The sequence below is a fragment of the Triticum aestivum genome, chromosome 7A, assembly GCF_018294505.1.
Source record: "Triticum aestivum cultivar Chinese Spring chromosome 7A, IWGSC CS RefSeq v2.1, whole genome shotgun sequence".
Classification (NCBI taxonomy): domain Eukaryota; kingdom Viridiplantae; phylum Streptophyta; class Magnoliopsida; order Poales; family Poaceae; genus Triticum; species Triticum aestivum.
The window spans coordinates 80,261,049-80,281,093 of NC_057812.1; the positions used below are offsets into that span (position 1 = coordinate 80,261,049).

A 20,045-nucleotide genomic window follows, 5' to 3' on the forward strand; every position below is an offset into this window, starting at 1 on the left:
CCCCCTGCCTCGCGTCGCCCTCTGCTTCCGTCTACGCCGTGAAGTTGCCGCCCCGCCGCTGAGCACGAGCGCTGATGCTCTGATCCTCTTCGCCGCCCCTGCTCCATCCAGCAAGCGCGCCTCGTGCGCCTCCTCCCGTCTCGAGCTCGTGCTCGACCGAGCTGCTCCCATGGCGATGCCGCCTGGCCCCGGCCACCAGTGCGCTACGGCAAGCCTCGCCTGAGACCGCCCTCCTCTTCTACGCCCGCACCTCACCCCTGCGCCTCCCTGCGTCATGCCTTGCTTCACCCACCTTGCCGGTAGGTTTCGGCCTTGCCTCGAGCGCCCCGCGCTGGAAGCTACTTCCCGCGCCCCTGCATCGATCTGCCAGAGCCGCATGTCGCCGGATCCCATCCTTGTCGCCTCGCCGCTGTACCCCGTCCTCGTGGCCCAGATCCGCACAGCCGTGGGTGACATGGAGCCGTCCGCCTCCCGTGCACGCTATGTTTTCTGCCAAGACTAGTAAGGCCGCCTTGCACTACCGTCGCCCGAAGACCCGTGTACCACGAGCGCCAAGTTCGACTACCGCACGGTTACGCCAAGTTCATCTACGGAACGTGTATGTCTCCAATGTGTACCACTACGCGCGTAGACGCCAAGACCGTTTCGGGATTCACCAAGTACCGCTACCGATGACTCGAACATCTACGAAACGTGTACCGCTACCATCGCAAGAATCGAGACCGACAAGTCCGAAGATGCAAGTACCTCTCCGAACATGTACCACTACCGTCGCTGAGATCGTGAGAACCTCTATCGTCGACCCTAGAGCATGTGTGAACGACTACTTCCACTACCGCCGTCGCGAGAACGCCTACTTCCCTCTACGAACTTGATCCGTTCCGATAATGCACCCTTCGAAGGTATAACCACCGAGACGATGACCCGAGGACCGAATGCATATGTTGTATGAAATGCTCGTGTTTGCTCCGTGTCGGAGTTGTTCGGTGCACGTTGCCCCTCTTTTGCCTTGCCACCGACATGTGGGAACCCCGTAATCGGGAGCACCCCACCATCCTTGCATGACACGCTCCCGTCACTTCCTTTTGCACCGGTATCCCCGTAGGCTACCGGATAACCGATATGTTGCCGTGGCATCATTTTCGGATTCGTCGTCGTGGCACTCCTTTCCTTTCCACCACGGTGACAAATGCTTCATAATGCTCTTGTCAACTTTTAATAAAAAATTGCATAAAATTGTTCATGTCATCCGCATCATGATAACAACAATTAAAATGTTTAAATTGTTGTTGCAATAAATTACTAAGGCATATGTGGATTTACCGGATTCTTTATTTGTTATATCCGGCCCCATTTAAATTGTTTAGATGGTGTAGTTTTGTTATACCTCACCTCTTGCCATGTTTAACAACATTTAATATTGTTGAGTACCTAACCGGGAGAGAACTAAATAATTGATGTGGTGCTCCGTCAATATGCAACTCGTTGCATATTGTGCTCCACTTAATTTGTAGGATTGTTTGAGCACTTTGCCATGCCATGCCTCATTAAAACGGACATGCATCATACTTGTTTCCGCATCGTGCCATGTTTATGTGATGGTTGTTTACTATGTTGTTTGCTCCTTTCCGGTGTTGCTCCTTCGGGTTGGTTCAGATAACGTCGTGTGTGTGAGGATTTGTTCGACTACGTCCGTTTGTCTTCTTCATGGACTCGTTCTTCTTCCTTGCGGGATCTCAGGCAAGATGACCATACCATCGAAATCACTTCTATCTTTGCTTGCTTAGTTGCTCGCTCTTTTGCTATGCCTATGCTGCGATACCTACCACTTGCTTATCATGCCACCCATATTGTTGAACCAAGCCTCTAACCCACCTTGTCCTAGCAAACCTTTGTTTGGCTATGTTACCGCTTTGCTCAGCCCCTCTTATAGCGTTGTTAGTTGCAGGTGAAGATTGAAGTTTGTTCTTTGTTGGGACATGGAGATGTTGTTCCTTGTTGGAACATGTTTACTTGTTGGGATATCACAATATCTCTTATTTAATTAATGCACCTATATACTTGGCAAAGGGTGGAAGGCTTGACCTTATGCCTGGTGTTTTGTTCCACTCTTGCCGTCCTAGTTTCTGTCATATCGGTGTTATGTTCCCGGATTTTGCGTTCCTTACGCGGTTGGGTTATAATGGGAACCCCTTGACAGTTCGCTTTGAATAAAACTCCTCCAGCAAGGCCCAACCTTGGTTTTACCATTCGCCACCTAGCCTTTTTCCCTTGGGAGTCGCACATCCCGAGGGTCATCTTTATTTTAACCCCCCGGGCCAGTGCTTGTCTAAGTGTTGGTCCAAACTAGAGCCACTTGCGGCGCCACCTCGAGGAAACTTGAGGGCTGGTTTTCGCTGTACGTAGTGTTCATCCGGTGTTGCCCTGAGAATGAGATATGTGCAGCTCCTATCAAGATGTCGGTGCATCGGGCGGTCTTGCTGGACTTGCTTTACCATTGTCGAAATGTCTTGTAACCGGGATTCCGAGTCTGATCGGGTCTTCCCGCTAGAAGGAATATCCTTCGTTGACCGTGAGAGCTTGTTATGGGCTAAGTTGGGACACCCCTGCAGGGATTTGAACTTTCGAAAGCCGTGCCCGCGGTTATGGGCAGATGGGAATTTGTTAACGTCCGGTGACCTTAATTAAAATGCATCAACCACGTGTGTAACCGTGATGGTCTCTTTCCGGCGGAGTCCGGGAAGTGAACACGGTGTTGGAGTAATGCTTGACGTAGGTTGTTCTAGGATCACTTCTTGATCATAGTTGTTCGACCGTGCTTTGCCTTCTCTTCTCGCTCTCATTTGCGTATGTTAGTCACCATATATGCTAGTCGCTTGCTGCAGCTCCACCTCATACCTTTACCTAACCCATAAGATTAAATAGTATTGATCGCGAGGGTGTGAGATTGCTGAGTCCCCGTGACTCACAGATACTTCCAAAACCAGCTTGCAGGTGCCGAGGAATCTGTGCAGATGACGCAACCAAGCTCTAGGAGGAGCTCGATGAAGATCTTGTCCTTTGTGTTGTTCCGTTCTAGTTGATCAGTAGTGGAGCCCAGTTGGGGTCGATCGGGGACCTTGTCGCATTTGGAGTTCTTCTTTTATTTTGGTTCCATAGTCGGATCTTGATTGTTTCGGATGTTGTAATGCTTTATTCATGTAATTGTGTGAAGTGGCGATTGTAAGCCAACTATGTATCTCTTTCCCTTATGTATCACATGGGTTGTGTGAAGATTACCTCACTTGCGACATTGCTGTCAATGCGGTTATGCCTCTAAGTCGTGCTTCGACACTGGGAGATATAGCCGCATCGAGGGCGTTACAAGTTGGTAATTAGAGTCTTCCCCGACCTTAGGAGCCCCCACCGCTTGATCGAATTAGCGGACGAGTTGAGTCTTGAAAAATGTTTTGAGTCATTTAGGAATCATATATCGGAGAGTTTAGGAATTCTTTTACTCCCCAGTCCCTTCATCGCTCTGGTAAGGCATCTTGAAAAATGTTTTGAGTCATTTAGGAATCATATATCGGAGAGTTTAGGAATTCTTTTACTCCCCAGTCCCTTCATCGCTCTGGTAAGGCATCCTGACGTAGAGTTTTGACTCTTCTCTTCTCAAATTTCACTAATTTTTTTAGGATCACGAGGGTATCTTGGAATCATTCCGATGGTTTTGTGACGAAAACATTGTTCTTGGTGCCTCCTGTCATTTAGGGGTTGTGGCAGTGTCCCGAGGAGTTGAGCTCTGAGGTGTTGTCGTCATAATTTTATCGTTGCAGTTCTGGAATACCTGAGTTTAGTTCGCCGACATCGAAAATCTCTTTTATGCAGTTGTTGGTGAGATAACCTCGACGCCACCTAGTACTGGGGCGGGAGTTCGGGAGTATTGCCGTAACTCGTATAACGGATGCTTTTCGAAGGTTGAGGTAGATGATTTCCGAAGGTTTCTTGGTTATGTGTTGAAGGATGGATACAACTGGATGTATGATTTGTTAGTTTGGGTGAGATATTATGCTTCCCCTATATCCCCAACACCTGATTGCATAACCGGAAAATTTCGGGAGTTTATAAGTGGGAATTCAAGTAGCTCCTAGGATTTCTTTCCGACAGATGTATGATTTGAAATTGGGGTTCGACGTCTAGTTGTCCGCCTATCCACGATTGGTTTTACAGTGGTCTCGTTGTGTCTTAAAGAGTCCTTGGCTATGCAGACTCGGGGACGCTTCGTATGTCATGTGCACTGCCTTGTACATGATGGTGCTGTACGATCGAGCCCGTGTAGGCCCCACCACGAAAACTTCGGGCGAAATTTCTATCATATGTTTGTTCCGGCTTATTCCGCAAGCCAATCCTTTGTTTTTGTTTGGAGTTGTGGTATTCGAGTTGCTTCAATGTCAAGTGTTGATTCCATACCTTCCCCAAATGGTGTTCTCATACTCCGATGTGAATACTAATCCTTCTCGATAATCGAGATTGTTATGCCAATCTTGTTCTACCAGTGTGTCTCTCTTCAAGTGGATCCGATCACTTCAACATTCACAAGATCAATTATCAGTTCTTCTCAATGTTGTTTGTTTCATCCATCTCCAAGTTGCCTTTGTTTTTCCCGCCCTCCCTCCCTTGTTTTTCTTTAAGGACTCAGATTTCTTAATCGAGTATCCATCTTATTGATGTGAAGCCTCTCCATTCTTTTCCTTCAATGTTCTTATCCGGTGATTCTCATGAAGATTCTAACGGAACCTCAAGTTCATCATTATTCATTCTTTTTCTTTTCCGGCGGATTCAGTTCAAGCTTTGTGGATCATATCCTTTTCCTCGTTTCAAATGCCTTCTCATATCAGTGCACCTCATAATCATTCACTTCTCGCCATCCATTTGTTCCGGAGTGCTCAAGATATCTCGAAGATTCGTGTCTCCACTCTACATTCGTTCAAGCTCTTTCGAGGATGTTATCTCATTCAAGTCTTTTAGTTCAATCGGTGCAACCTCTCTTTTAAATCATTTCAATGGTGTTTCTTTGAGTGGGCCCTAATCCATAGGTCTTTTCCTAGGATCTTACCTGACTCTTCTTATTTGTCCGGAGCTATCCTCAAATTCTTTTCGAAGTTTTGACGTAAGAATGAGTTATCATCAGTCAAGTGCCTTTCTCCAAGATCTTTCAAATTCTTTTCATCGTTGTCTCAACCTTTCCATTCTTCATTCCGAAGTGCCTCAACAATTCATGGTGGTGTTTCTCATCGTCATTCTCAACATTTGAAGACCGAAGAAGAGTTTTACCTCTATATCTTATCCGTTCTCTCAGAGATTCATGGTTCTAATTCGAGACCATCCACTCATAATTGTTTTGATCGTGAGAATTATTTTCACCCATCCGAAGCATTTCTTGAGTTGTTTTCCATTTCTTTCCTCTGAAGGCCATCTTTTCAAATATTATTCATTTCAGCTGGCAGCTCACATTCTCCAAATCTTACCAGTGCATCAATAAAATATCCTCTAACCAGTTCTTGATCTCTTCGTTCTGATGTATCTAAATCCCCTCAAGCTTATTCGTTCGTTTGCTAATTCTTTCCGGCGTTTCTTTATCTTTTCTTCGTTCATTTTCAATTCTTACGGTGGTTCGTTCAAGATTCTTCTTACCTTGTTATCATATCAATTCATTTGTTGTTTTCAATCCTACCGGTGGATTCGTCGAAGATGTTCTCAAGTTTATGTTATATCTCTCTTAATCTTTTCCACGAGAATAAGTAATATGTCAAATCCGTTGATTGTCATCAATTTAATTGATGAAGGATAAACATAATGTAATTCTTATTCTTGTTCCATCGAGTAAATTCAATTCCTTATTCCGGAGCCTCATCAAAACTCTCGGTTTCACTTGTTTAATCTTTCTTTCCGGAGCTCAAAGTTATTTCAATTATATCATTCCAAAGATCTATCTAATCATTGCAAGGATTCACCTTGTGTTTTCAACTTCTCTTTCTTTCCATTTGATCATTCTTTTGTTTAACGGAGTTCTTCATGGAGGTTCTACATGATGGCTCATCAAGGATTTAATTCATTTTCGAAGTGTTCATCGAGATTCTTTTCAGAGGAGCTCAAGTTTTCTTCATCTTTACTATCCGGAGTGCAATTATTTCTACCATATTATTGGAGATGGTATTATGTCATTCTTGATAATTTGAGTTCATGTTTCATGTTTCACAAGTTCTCGAGAATGGGGTATTTTAAATTCATCATTCTCTTCATTGGAGTTATATTGGGTTATATTTCACCTAAAGCCGTCCCTAAGGATTGTGGCTATCTATGGTGGTCATAAATGACCCAAGTTTGTCCTTTATCCTCCCGGTGAAATAAGTTTTCTCGTCTCCTTGTTCATATCAGTCCAATTCTTCTTCCCGTGAGTGGCAGACTGTCACCTCATAATTTGAGATGTATTCCATAAGACCATATCAAGCTTATTCTTTTCCTTGTTGGTTTTTTTCAACGATTCTGTTCTAGCATTTGTTGTAAGCGTGTTCTCTCAAGACCTTGTTTCCCTTCGTTCACTCCATTCCATTCTTACTTTTGTTCCGGAGGCATTGTGATGTTCATCTTTTCAACCCATCATCTCGTTTTGTCAAAGATCATGTTCTTTTCATGCCTATCCATTTAACCGGAGTGTTGTGCCCTTTTGCTCAAGTTCTTTTCGCTTTATCACACCTTGTACATCTTGTTTTAACCGGAGTGCTTGCATGTACTTCTTGTCCTTTGCAACCTTTCTCTTGTGCCTTTCAACCTACGGGGCTCTCGTGATGTTCCTTGTTCCTCTTTTCTTAACGGAGTTCTTTCAACTTCGTTCATCCCCGTTGTATTCTTTTCTCGAAATGGCTTAACCTTTTCAAGGTTCTATGGTTTCACTCATTTGTCAAAGAAGCAACTTAGTTTTACCTCTTCTCTTTTCTCTTCCGTTTTCCCTCCGGTGCCATTCTAGATCTCGGGACGAGATCCTCTCGTAGTGGTGGAGTGTTGTGACGCCCCAAGACCGGAGCTTCAGTTGCCTTCCAGGGTTTCCGGGTTTCATCGTGTGATTTGTTTGGTTCTTTGCATTCATCATTGCATCATGTGCATTGCATCATGTCATCATGCCATCATCTCATAAATCTTCTGCATCTCAACTAAATAAATTGTGTGGATCTTCGATCCATTTAAATCAAGGGAAGAGTGACTTCTCTTTATAACATATCCTCCTAATATTTAGGGAGTTATTATAAATATTCCATTAATTTGGAATCACCAAAACACACTTGCAAGTAATTCCCCAGGCCTTTGTTACCACACATCTTGACCTCAAACTTTGTCCATAAATTCATTCATCATATTTCGGAGCTCCACCAAAAATCATCTTGACCTCAAACTTTGACCTTCCCAACCCTCACTTCCTATTCAAATCATTTGAATTTAAATCAAATGAGTTTGAATTTAAATATCTCAATCTTGGCCTTTTCTATTTTTCTCAGAACAAGCACATTTTTGTGACTCCAAGAAAATTAACCCCATGCCCAAATTCTTCCTCTAACCTTCTCTTCTCTCTTTTCCTTTCTCTTATCTCTCTGTTTTATTTTTATTTTTCTTTAGAGTGAGAGAGAGAGAGAGAGCCCAGCCCAGCTGCCCAGCCAGGCCTCCGGCCATTTCTTTCTCTACCCGGGCCGGCCTCTAAGGCCCAGCCGCCCCACTTAACCTAAACCCTAACCCGATCGAACCCCCTCCCGATCCCCATATCCTTCCCTCCAGCACCGTCAGCGCCCGACCCCCTCTCCCTCTCCTCACGCTCGATCCCCATCTCCCTCCACGCGCCAGCACCCGCCTCCACCTCGTCCTCGTTGAACCGCGCCACTGGAGCCCAGCAGGTCGACGACCGCTCCTTCCTCTCCTCCGCGTCCGCCCCCGCTCAAGCATCTCCGCCGGAGCACGCCCGTTGAGCTCCATCGCGCCCCCTCGTCGGCCCTCCTCCGTGCCGTTGCCTCACCAAGACGCCGCACCGGGCCTCCCGCGCCGTCACTGGAGGCCAACTCCGGCGCCCCCTGCCTCGCGTCGCCCTCTGCTTCCGTCTACGCCGCGAAGTCGCCGCCCCGCTGCTGAGCACGAGCGCTGATGCTCTGCTCCTCTTCACCGCCCCTGCTCCATCCAGCAAGCGCGCCTCGTGCGCCTCCTCCCATCTCGAGCTCGTGATCGACCGAGCTGCTCCCATGGCGATGCCGCCTGGCCCCGACCACCAGTGCGCTACGGCAAGCCTCTCCTGAGACCGTCCTCCTCTGCTACGCCCGCACCTCACCCCTGTGCCTCCCTGCGTCATGCCCTGCTTCACCCACCTCGCCGGTAGGTTTCGGCCCTGCCTCGAGCACCCCGCGCCGGAAGTTGCTTCCCGCGCCCTTGCATCGATCTGCCAGAGCCGCATGTCGCCGGATCCCATCCTTGTCACCTCGCCGCTGTACCCCATCCTCGTGGCCCAGATCCGCACAGCCGTGGGTGACATGGGGCCGTCCACCTCCTGTGCACGCTATGTTTTCTGCCAAGACTAGTATGGCCGCCTTGCACAACCGTCGCCCGAAGACCCGTGTACCACGAGCGCCAAGTTCGACTACCGCACAGTTACGCCAAGTTCATCTACGGAACGTGTATGTCTCCAATGTGTACCACTACGCGCGTAGACGCCAAGACCGTTTCGGGATTCACCAAGTACCGCTACCGATGACTCGAACATCTACGAAACGTGTACCGCTACCATCGCAAGAATCGAGACCGACAAGTCCGAAGATGCAAGTACCTCTCCGAACATGTACCACTACCGTCGCTGAGATCGTGGGAACCTCTATCGTCGACCCTAGAGCATGTGTGAACGACTACTTCCACTACCGCCGTCGCGAGAACGCCTACTTCCCTCTACGAACTTGATCCGTTCCGATAATGCACCCTTCGAAGGTATAACCGCCGAGACGATGACCCGAGGACCGAATGCATATGTTGTATGAAATGCTCGTGTTTGCTCCGTGTCGGAGTTGTTCGGTGCATGTTGCCCCTCTTTTGCCTTGCCACCGACATGTGGGAACCCCGTAATCGGGAGCACCCCACCATCCTTGCATGAGACGCTCCCGTCACTTCCTTTTGCACCGGTATCCCCGTAGGCTACCGGATAACCGATATGTTGCCGTGGCATCATTTTCGGATTCGTCGTCGTGGCACCCCTTTCCTTTCCACCACGGTGACAAATGCTTCATAATGCTCTTGTCAACTTTTAATAAAAAATTGCATAAAATTGTTCATGTCATCCGCATCATGATAACAACAATTAAAATGTTTAAATTGTTGTTGCAATAAATTACTAAGGCATATGTGGATTTACCGGATTCTTTATTTGTTATACCGGCCCCATTTAAATTGTTTAGATGGTGTAGTTTTGTTATACCTCACCTCTTGCCATGTTTAACAACATTTAATATTGTTGAGTACCTAACCGGGAGAGAACTAAATAATTGATGTGGTGCTCCGTCAATATGCAACTCGTTGCATATTGTGCTCCACTTAATTTGTAGGATTGTTTGAGCACTTTGCCATGCCATGCCTCATTAAAACGGACATGCATCATACTTGTTTCCGCATCGTGCCATGTTTATGTGATGGTTATTTACTATGTTGTTTCCTCCTTTCCGGTGTTGCTCCTTCGGGTTGGTTCAGATAACGTCGTGTGTGTGAGGATTTGTTCGACTACGTCCGTTTGTCTTCTTCATGGACTCGTTCTTCTTCCTTGCGGGATCTCAGGCAAGATGACCATACCATCGAAATCACTTCTATCTTTGCTTGCTTAGTTGCTCGCTCTTTTGCTATGCCTATGCTGCGATACCTACCACTTGCTTATCATGCCACCCATATTGTTGAACCAAGCCTCTAACCCACCTTGTCCTAGCAAACCTTTGTTTGGCTATGTTACCGCTTTGCTCAGCCCCTCTTATAGCGTTGTTAGTTGCAGGTGAAGATTGAAGTTTGTTCCTTGTTGGAACATGGAGATGTTGTTCCTTGTTGGAACATGTTTACTTGTTGGGATATCACAATATCTCTTATTTAATTAATGCATCTATATACTTGGCAAAGGATGGAAGGCTCGGCCTTATGCCTGGTGTTTTGTTCCACTCTTGCCGCCCTAGTTTCCGTCATATCGGTGTTATGTTCCCGGATTTTGCGTTCCTTACGCGGTTGGGTTATAATGGGAACCCCTCGACAGTTCGCTTTGAATAAAACTCCTCCAGCAAGGCCCAACCTTGGTTTTACCATTCGCCACTTAGCCTTTTTCCCTTGGGAGTCGCGCATCCCGAGGGTCATCTTTATTTTAACCCCCCGGGCCAGTGCTTGTCTAAGTGTTGGTCCAAACTAGAGCCACTTGCGGCGCCACCTCGGGGAAACTTGAGGGCTGGTTTTCGCTGTACGTAGTGTTCATCCGGTGTTGCCCTGAGAACGAGATATGTGCAGCTCCTATCAGGATGTCGGCGCATCGGACGGTCTTGCTGGACTTGTTTTACCATTGTCGAAATGTCTTGTAACCGGGATTCTGAGTCTGATCGGGTCTTCCCGCTAGAAGGAATATCCTTCGTTGACCGTGAGAGCTTGTTATGGGCTAAGTTGGGACACCCCTGCAGGGATTTGAACTTTCGAAAGCCGTGCCCGCGGTTATGGGCAGATGGGAATTTGTTAACGTCCGGTTGTAGAAAACCTGAAGTTGACCTTAATTAAAATGCATCAACCGCGTGTGTAACCATGATGGTCTCTTTCCGGCGGAGTCCGGGAAGTGAACACGGTGTTGGAGTAATGCTTGACGTAGGTTGTTCTAGGATCACTTCTTGATCATAGTTGTTCGACCGTGCTTTGCCCTCTCTTCTCGCTCTCATTTGCGTATGTTAGTCACCATATATGCTAGTCGCTTGCTGCAGCTCCACCTCGTACCTTTACCTAACCCATAAGCTTAAATAGTCTTGATCGCGAGGGTGAGAGATTGCTGAGTCCCCGTGACTCACAGATACTTCCAAAACCAGCTTGTAGGTGCCGAGGAATCCGTGCAGATGACGCAACCAAGCTCTAGGAGGAGCTCGATGAAGATCTTGCCCTTTGTGTTGTTCCGTTCTAGTTGATCAGTAGTGGAGCCCAGTTGGGGTCGATCGGGGACCTTGTCGCATTTGGGGTTCTTCTTTTATTTTGGTTCCGTAGTCAGACCTTGATTGTTTCGGATGTTGTAATGCTTTATTCATGTAATTGTATGAAGTGGCGATTGTAAGCCAACTATGTATCTCTTTCCCTTATGTATTACATGGGTTGTGTGAAGATTACCTCACTTGCGACATTGCTGTCAATGCGGTTATGCCTCTAAGTCGTGCTTCGACACGTGGGAGATATAGCCGCATCGAGGGCGTTACATATAGCTCATCAAAAAAAACAAATTTAGACTGAAATTTGCAGATTTACAAAGTTGATTCCTGAATAGTTTCACATGGCATCTCCGCTGGTTAATTTCTGATGTTTAGGACAGATGCAACTGATAAGACTGATTCTTGTTGATCATGCTTTAGTCTCAGATAGGTCGGACTTTCACAATTAAAAGTTTCCCAGCAAAGGTAAACTATATTATTTAGGAACAAAATTGACCAATCTTTGAAGAATACAGGGAAAGAATTAAAAGGTGAACATACACCTAACATGAATATATTTCTAAGTATTCTAAACATTAAACGCTGAACTGCAATTTTAGTTCTAACTGACGTACAATTGAAGAAAGAAGAAAGAAGACGATGAAACGAAAATGGAACACATGCTGATAAAATTGGGCATGAAATTCATCTACTCTACCGCTACTTGCTGATAGCCTGGCTGAGGCAAACGCTTATAAATCGGTGGAAAACGTTGTCAATGTGGGACTAAAAGCATCCAGTAAAGTTGAGTTTGTCATACCAGCAACCAGAGCCGGCGGCCGCACCCTCCCGCGGCTGCTGCACTCTTCTCCTGCGTGGAGAGCGACGGAGATGCACGAACCACGTGCTCCTCCTCCATTGCTCACCGACCCCAAATTGGCCCTACACTGCGCGGAGTGTACGACCTAAGAGAATGTAAATCCTCGCGTCAGTGATTCACATGGTCCAAGCGTGACTGTAGCATTCTTACAATCGGCACTGTTGTGCGTCTCACAGTAGGACTTAAGAGAGGTTTATGGTAAATGAATCTTCAGTATGCCCATTACTCTTACTACATCGTAGTAATATAAATAGTCGGTTCTTAACGTCAAAAGCAAGCTGCTTTCCATTTGAGAAATACATTTAAGCATATCCAACTGAAACCATTGGCATCTCTTTACATGGCAGAGTCTGAAAACTCATTTATAAAGTCAATGCATTCATCATAAACTTACCAAGCTACTGTAAAATGTAAATGATGCCGAAGTGAATGTGCTAGCCAATTTACAAAACTCAACCATAACACTAAACAATCAAAATTGAGAGTATCTTCTAAATATTTCCGTTCGATGTGGACCAATACTCCTTCACCAGCTCGCGAAAGAGAGATCCTTCAGTTTCCATGAGCTTTGTAGGTTTGTCAAACTCCACTACTTTCCCTGGAAGTGTTCATACATAGTTCATTAGTATGGGAAAGATCCACAATACATTTGGCTTCACGCATAATTCATATAATCCATATTAATTGGTTCAGTTCAATAAACGATGAGTTCTATAAACAGGTCTGGTAAGAGACATACCGTCGCTCATTGCAAGTACCATATGGCAGTCCATAACTGTTGGTATACGGTGGGCCACTGTAATAACAGTGCAATATTTGAATTCTGTCCGGATCGTTTTCTGAAGGACAGCATCTGTTGCATTGTCTATAGAGGCCGTAGCTTCATCAAGAACTAAGATGCGGCATCTTCTCAAAAGTGCGCGTCCCAGACAGAAGAGCTGCCTTTGGCCCATACTCCGGTTCGACCCGTCTTCCACAACTATTATGACAAAATCCTGATCAGTACTATGAATGAGATAGTTCCAATGCCATCCTGGCAAAACGATACAAATTCGAGTCTCCCAAAAGACACAAATTGACATGATTTTATCTTTGCCAAGAGTCTCATTCATGGTTGGATCTGAATCCGTTGGTCGATTCGAAGTACTTGGGTCTCCACCTCCTCTACTGCTGAAGAATAAACCTAGGACTACTAAAGGTTTGGCGTATTTAGTGGTACATATATTTTCACATATGTTTGAATTTCTGAAATGAATCGATCTGAGTTTCTGTTTGCCCAGTTTATTAGATCAAAAAATGAAACACAGAAACCAAAGTATAGATGAAGCTAAGTTCGCTACCATGTGAATCCAATCCCTGTTCCTTCTCCTGGACAACTTCAAGAAGTTGACATTTATCAAGAACCTGCAGCATAATAACAAATGGAGCAACCACTTTAGTGATTCCTACAAAAGTAGATATGCCATAATATAAGAAAGTGGGGCCTAAACCAAAGTAGAAGTGTGGCTGTACACTCCTACAAGGTCAACACCCATGTTTGAGTTCTCAACTCAACTTTGTGTGCCTATTTATTTGACCAGTGAAAAGTTGTCTAGTTCCCCTAGGCAATCTAGTTTTCTATGAGGCAACTTGTCATTTGAGATTCCCCTAATTCAAATTATTCCGTCCCAAAAAAAATTCAATTCATTTGCCCCACTTTGGTATGTGCTGAACTTTTTGAAATCTTTAGGTATATATCAAAGTAACTGAGCTGAATTGCCACAGTATTAAAGAGGGAGGCCTCGTAATTAAGCATTGCATCAGGATCTTTACCGAAAAAAGCTTTCGCCCCGCTTTATAAATAAAGAAAACCACCACAGAGCACACATACAAGGACTAGTCCACAACACACACACCCAAGTCTCACAAAAGGAAGCACAATAGGTTCTGCTGAGGGCACAACTCAAAGATAAAAGAGAGGCCGGAGAACACGGCCGGCCCCTAATCCGGCTCCGGAGGTGGCGGAGGGAGCGACGGCGACAATCAGACAACATCAAGCGAAGGTTGGCGATGAAGGCGGGGATGGCGTCCCGGTCCTGGGGGAGGCTAAGCGGCCGCCAAAGCTGCAAGTAACTAGACAGTTTGAAGGGAGCGCCATTAGCCAGTCGAAGTGGAATGCACTGGATCACAAGTCTATTGCGGATCTATAACACCCACGATGCGGCTATATCTCCCACGTGTCGGAGCACGACTTAGAGGCATAACCGCATTGTAGGCATGTCACAAGAGGGGTAATCTTTACACATCCCATGTACTGAATAAGGAAGAGGTACAGAGTTGGCTTACAATCGCCACTTCACACAACACATGAATATAACATTACATCAACCAGATACAAACAATGTTCGACTATGGAACCAAAATAAAAGAAGACTACCCTAATGCAAAAGATCCCCGATCGCCCCGACTGGGCTCCACTACTGATCAATTGAAACGAAACAACACAATGAACAAGATCTTCATCGAGCTCCTCCTTGAGCTCGGTTGCGTCACCTGCACGGTATCATCAGCACCTGCAAGCTGGTTTTGGAAGTAATCTGTGAGTCACGGGGACTCAGCAATCTCACACCCTCGCGATCAAGACTATTTAAGCTTAAGGGTAGGAAAAGGTATGTGAGGTGGAGCTGCAACAAGCACTAGCATATATGGTGGCTAACTTACGCGAATGAGAGCGAGAAGAGAAAGCAAGGCACGGTCGTGAACTAGAAGTGATCAAGAAGTGATCCTGAAACTACTTACGTTCAAGCATAACTCCAACACCATGTTCACTTCCCGGACCCCGCCGAGAAGAGATCATTACGGCTACACACGCGGTTGATGCATTTTAATTAAGTTAAGTGTCAAGTTCTCTACAATCGGACATTAACAAATTCCCATCTGCCCATAACCGCGAGCACGACTTTCGAAAGTTCAAAACCCTGCAGGGGTGTCCCAACTTAGCCCATCACAAGCTCTCACGGTCAACGAAGGATATTCCTTCTCCCAGGACGACCCGATCAGACTAGGAATCCCGGTTACAAGACATTTCAACAATGGTAAACAAGACCAGCAAAGCCACCCGAATATGCCGACAAATCCCGATAGGAGCTGCACATATCTCGTTCTCAGGGCACACCAGATTGTCCAAGGTTCCGGTAGGCCAGCCCAGAGTTGCCCCTGGTGGCCACCGACAGCTGACAGGTTGGACCAACACTCAGAGGAGCACTGGCCCGGGGGTTTAAATAAAGATGACCCTTGAGTCTGCAGAACCCAAGGAAAAAAAGGCTAGGTGGCAAATGATAAAACCAAGGTTGGGCCTTGCTGGAGGAGTTTTATTCAAAGCGAACTGTCAAGGGGTTCCCATTATAACCCAACCATGTAAGGAACACAAAATCAAGGAGTATAACATCGGTATGACGGAAACTAGGGCGGCAAGAGTGGAACAAAACACCAGGCATAAGGCCGAGCCTTCCACCCTTTACCAAGTATATAGATGCATTAAGTAAATAAGATATATTGTGATATCCCAACAATAATCATGTTCCAACATGGAACAAATTCCATTCTTCACCTGCAACTAGCAACGCTATAAGAGGGGCTGAGCAAAGCGGTGACATAGCCAAACAACGGTTTGCTAGGACAAGGTGGGTTAGAGGTTTGACATGGCAATATGGGAGGCATGATATAGCAAGTGATAGGTATCGCATCATAGGCATAGCAATAGAGCGAGCAACTAGCAAGCAAAGATAGAAGTGATTTCGAGGGTATGGTCATCTTGCCTGAGATCCCGCAAGGAAGAAGAATGAGTCCATGAAGAAGACAAATGAACGTAGCCGAACGAATCCTCACAAACGCGACGTTATCGGAACTAACCCGAAGAAGCAACACCGGAAAGAAGCAAACAACATAGTAAACAACCACCGCATAAACATAGCATGATGCACAACCAAGTATGATGCATGTCCGGTTTAATGAGGCATGGCAATATGGCAAAGTGCACAAGCAAACCTACAAATTAAGTGGCAAGAGATGAAACACCACATGACTTATTTAGTTCTCTCTCGGTTATCTACCCAACAATATTAAATGTTGTTAAACATGGCAAGATATGAAGCATATGAAAACTACCTATCTAGGCAAGTTTAAATGAGGCCGGAACAACAAACAACAAGTCTGGAAAATCCTCATGTGCATATTTTAGATTTGGTACTGTTCTGCCCTAAACCATATTTTAGAGTTGTTAAACATGCAAAGTAAGGCCACCATGTTAAACTAGGCATTTTTCTATCCCATTTACATATAAAGATAATTAAATTTGGAGCTACGGTTAAAAAGTTATGAATTAAAACATTTTAGCATGGCATATGGGCAAAATTACACAAACATCATTTTAAACATGTTAAACATAGATGAAAGTGGCATATTATTAAACTAGATGCAAATCTAAGCATTTTACATATAAAGTTTAATTAATTCTGGTGCATGGTTATTTAATTATGAGCAATGCAAGAAAATGGCATTCTCTATAAATATGCAAAGGCCAGGAAAAGCAAAAACGTCCAAGGAAAAAAAACGTTCACGAGCTGAAACTGAACTGCCCCAAGAGTGCATAGGGGGGAAACAGTGGCTGGGCTGAGGCTCACTTATAGGCCTTGGGCCGGTGGTGGAGTTGGGCAGGCCGGTTGCTGCAATGCGTGCACGCGGGTGAGGTCGACCTGGTCAACGCGCTCGAGGCAGCGAGCGCTGCTTGATATGAAGCAGGGGACGAAGGGGAAGCAGCGGCGCGGGACTACGAAGGCGTTGCGAGCGCGCGTCCTCTGCTCGACTGGAAATAGAGTTGCGGCGGCGCTGGGACTTGGCGAAGGAGAAGCCTCTCCGGCAAGGCGAGGATGGGGCAGAGGTACTTGGCGCGGCGACGGAGCTGGCCCTGGAGCGAGGCGGCCCACCACGTGATGCAGAGGAAGGGAGCGAGACGCTGGGGGATCAGAGGATGCAGTGGCGGCGATGGCGAAGTACGAGCAAGCACAGGCGAGACGAGGGGACTTGGCGGGTCGACGGCTTCCTGGGACTTGGGCGGCTCGAAGAAGAGGAAGCAGAGTCTTTGCGGGCGCGTGCTGGGACTTGCAGCGGCGGGCGCGTACTTCGGCAGCTCAAGACGAAGGTGGCCGGCAGCGGCTCGGTCCCATGAAGAAGGCGATGGGACAGTGGAGCTGCACGGTTACATGCAGCGGGCGGCGGAGCACTTCCTCTGCGGGGCTCCGGTGGTGCGACTGGGCATGTGCGAGGAGGAGGCGCGGGGTTGCGGATCCGAACGGCGGGGCTGCTGGTCCTTGCTCTGGCCTGCAGAAGAACGAGCGGCGCCATATCCCTGGGGCGTGCTGATGCTCGCCGGCGGTGACGAGCGCAACTCCTCGGGCTTCCTGCGAGACGGGACAGAGACGAGAGAGGGATGAGATACAGAGAGGAGGAAAAACGGAGGAAGGAGAGGGCGCGACGGGGCTCATCTGCTCGGGCTCCGATCCAGAACGGGCAGGGAGGCAGAGGAGGGTTGGATCGAGGGGATGCCTCGGTTGGGGGGGGGGGGAGATCGAGAGGATTTTCTTGGATCGGGGGTTTTATGCTGGTTGGTCCGGGAGGGATCCCGAGGAAAACAGGTGGAGTGGCGGTGCGGTGGGATCGATGGGACAAGACCCCTAGGATCTAGGGTTGGACCTTATATTTATAGCAGATAAAATCGGTTTAGGGTGGTTAGGTCCTTCCGATCGTAATCGGACGGACGGGAAAAATAGGCTAGGTATCCCAAAAAGAAAAACGGAGACGTTTGTAGATGTTTGGGGATGATCCGGATCCAACGGTGACGACTGTCCGGGTCGGGTCCGGGAAAGTTTCAGATGCACACGTGAGGGGTCGGTGCACTATGCAAAGAGGGGTTTTTGGACCGTGCGATCGCATTGGACGGCTCCGGACGCGAAAAGGGGTAGGTGGATGGACTAGATGGACTATGGCGAGGCTGAGAGGAGAGAAGAGAGAGAGAGAGGGCCCGACAGCAGTTTCCGGAGACCGAAAACGTCCGACGATAGACCGACTATACTGCCGCTATAGTTTAACGGTTGGGCTATCAAACGAACTCCGAATGCGATGAAACTTGGCAGGCGACCTACTAACACTATAACAACACCGCATGCCAACTTTCAACCCAATCCGAGAACATTTTCTGACCACTTATAAAATACTATTTCGGACATGTCGCGGGCGCGTGCAAATGTGTGTGGGATCAGAACGAACAACGGATGAAACAAGGAGACCGGGACGGATGCAAGTTTTCGAAAACATGCAGATGCAATGCGGATGATGACATGGCAAGATGCAACACGCAAGCAAATGACATGGCAACGACGGCGAATAACTGGAAGACACCTGGCGCATCGGTCTCGGGGCGTCACAGGATCGTCCAGAGGGTCCATGCGAGGGCCCCAATCTCCAGCCACCTAATGTGGCGAGAAGGCATGGGGGAGTTCTGGAGTTCAGCGAATAGGTCAGGGAAGTTGGTGTGATACCAATTACCACCAACCACCTCTCTAAAGTAGCTCCAAACAAATTGAGCGGACACACAATATAAGAAGATGTGATTCGAATCTTCCGGGATACCCCAGAGCAGGCAAAGGCTAGTACCAGGGCCATTGCGCTTGCGAACCTCCACCACAGACATGGTCCGCCCGTGAATCCACTACCACATGAAGATCCAAATGTTTAGTGGCATGCGGATGGACCACACCACCGTAAGGAGAGGGGGGTGGAGGGGGCATTGGCCTGGTAGAGGGACTTGGTGGAGAATTGGCCCGATGGCTCAAGGCGCCACCTAACCAGATCCGGGCCAACGCCCACCACCGGCTCGTGAAGGGCGACACAGTCCGCTAACTCATGCCAGGCGGCGGAGTCCTAAGGCCCAAATGGCCTCCGGAATGCGAGGCGCCCTAAGTCAATAAGGGCCCTCTTTACTGAGATCCAAGGATCAACGGCGATGGAGAAGAGGTCAGGGAAGCGCGCGGCGAAGGGGGTGTCTCCCGCCCACTAGTCGAACCAGAACAGGGTCACAGCCCCAGATCCAACTGAAATGGAGGTCCCAATGCGGAGGACCGGGAGTAGTTGGATGACCGACTGCCAGAACTGGGAGCCCCCAGATCTCTAACAGAAGGCTAGGGGTTGCCCACGCAGGTATTTGTTCCGGATGATGTCTAACCAGAGGCCGCCTTGCCCTTGCGAAATGCGCCACAACCAGTGGGATAAAAGGGCGATATTCATGCGCTTAGAGCACATGATCCCGAGGCCTCCTTGTTCCCGAGGCTTGCAGATGTCTGGCCAGCTAACCATATGGTATTTCTGCTTACTGTTATCGCCTGCCCAGCAGAAATGAGACTGGACTTTGGCGATCTCATGATGCAGAGTCTCGTGAAGGCTATAGAAACTCATGAGGAACAAGAGGAGGCTGGATAGGGAGGAGTTGATGAGAATCGCCCTTGCCGCCTTCGACAGCCACCTACCCTGCCAAGGCTCTATGCACGTTTGCATCTTGGCCACGGCCGGACGCAAGTGAGCGACGGTTAGCCGAGAGTCACTAATGGGCGTTCTCAAGTATGCCGTGGGGAAGGAGCCCAAGCGGCGGTTAAGCCGGTTGGCAATGTCCAGGCATTCTGCCGGAGACTAGCCCATCACCATCACATCACTCTTGTCAAAGTTGATCTTGAGGCCAGACATTTGTTGGAAGCAGAGGAGGAGGAACTTAAGATTAGAGATGTCTGCCTCTGAGCCTTCTACCATGATGATGGTGTCGTCGGCGTACTGGAGAAGGGAGATCTCGGAGCCGCCGGCCAGGTGGGGGGGGTGATCCCACGAATATGGCCCGTCGCCTTAACCTTGTCCAAGATAGTGGCGAGCGCGTCCACCACCATGTTGAACAAGAA

The 20,045-nt window shown here is 47.6% G+C and overlaps 1 pseudogene; it reads right to left on the reverse strand.

The window, feature by feature from the left end:
- Nucleotides 1–12,557: 12,557 nt before the first annotated feature.
- The window catches only part of LOC123153057 (ABC transporter C family member 10-like), a 70,771-nt pseudogene continuing 63,283 nt past the window's right edge, over nt 12,558–20,045 (reverse strand).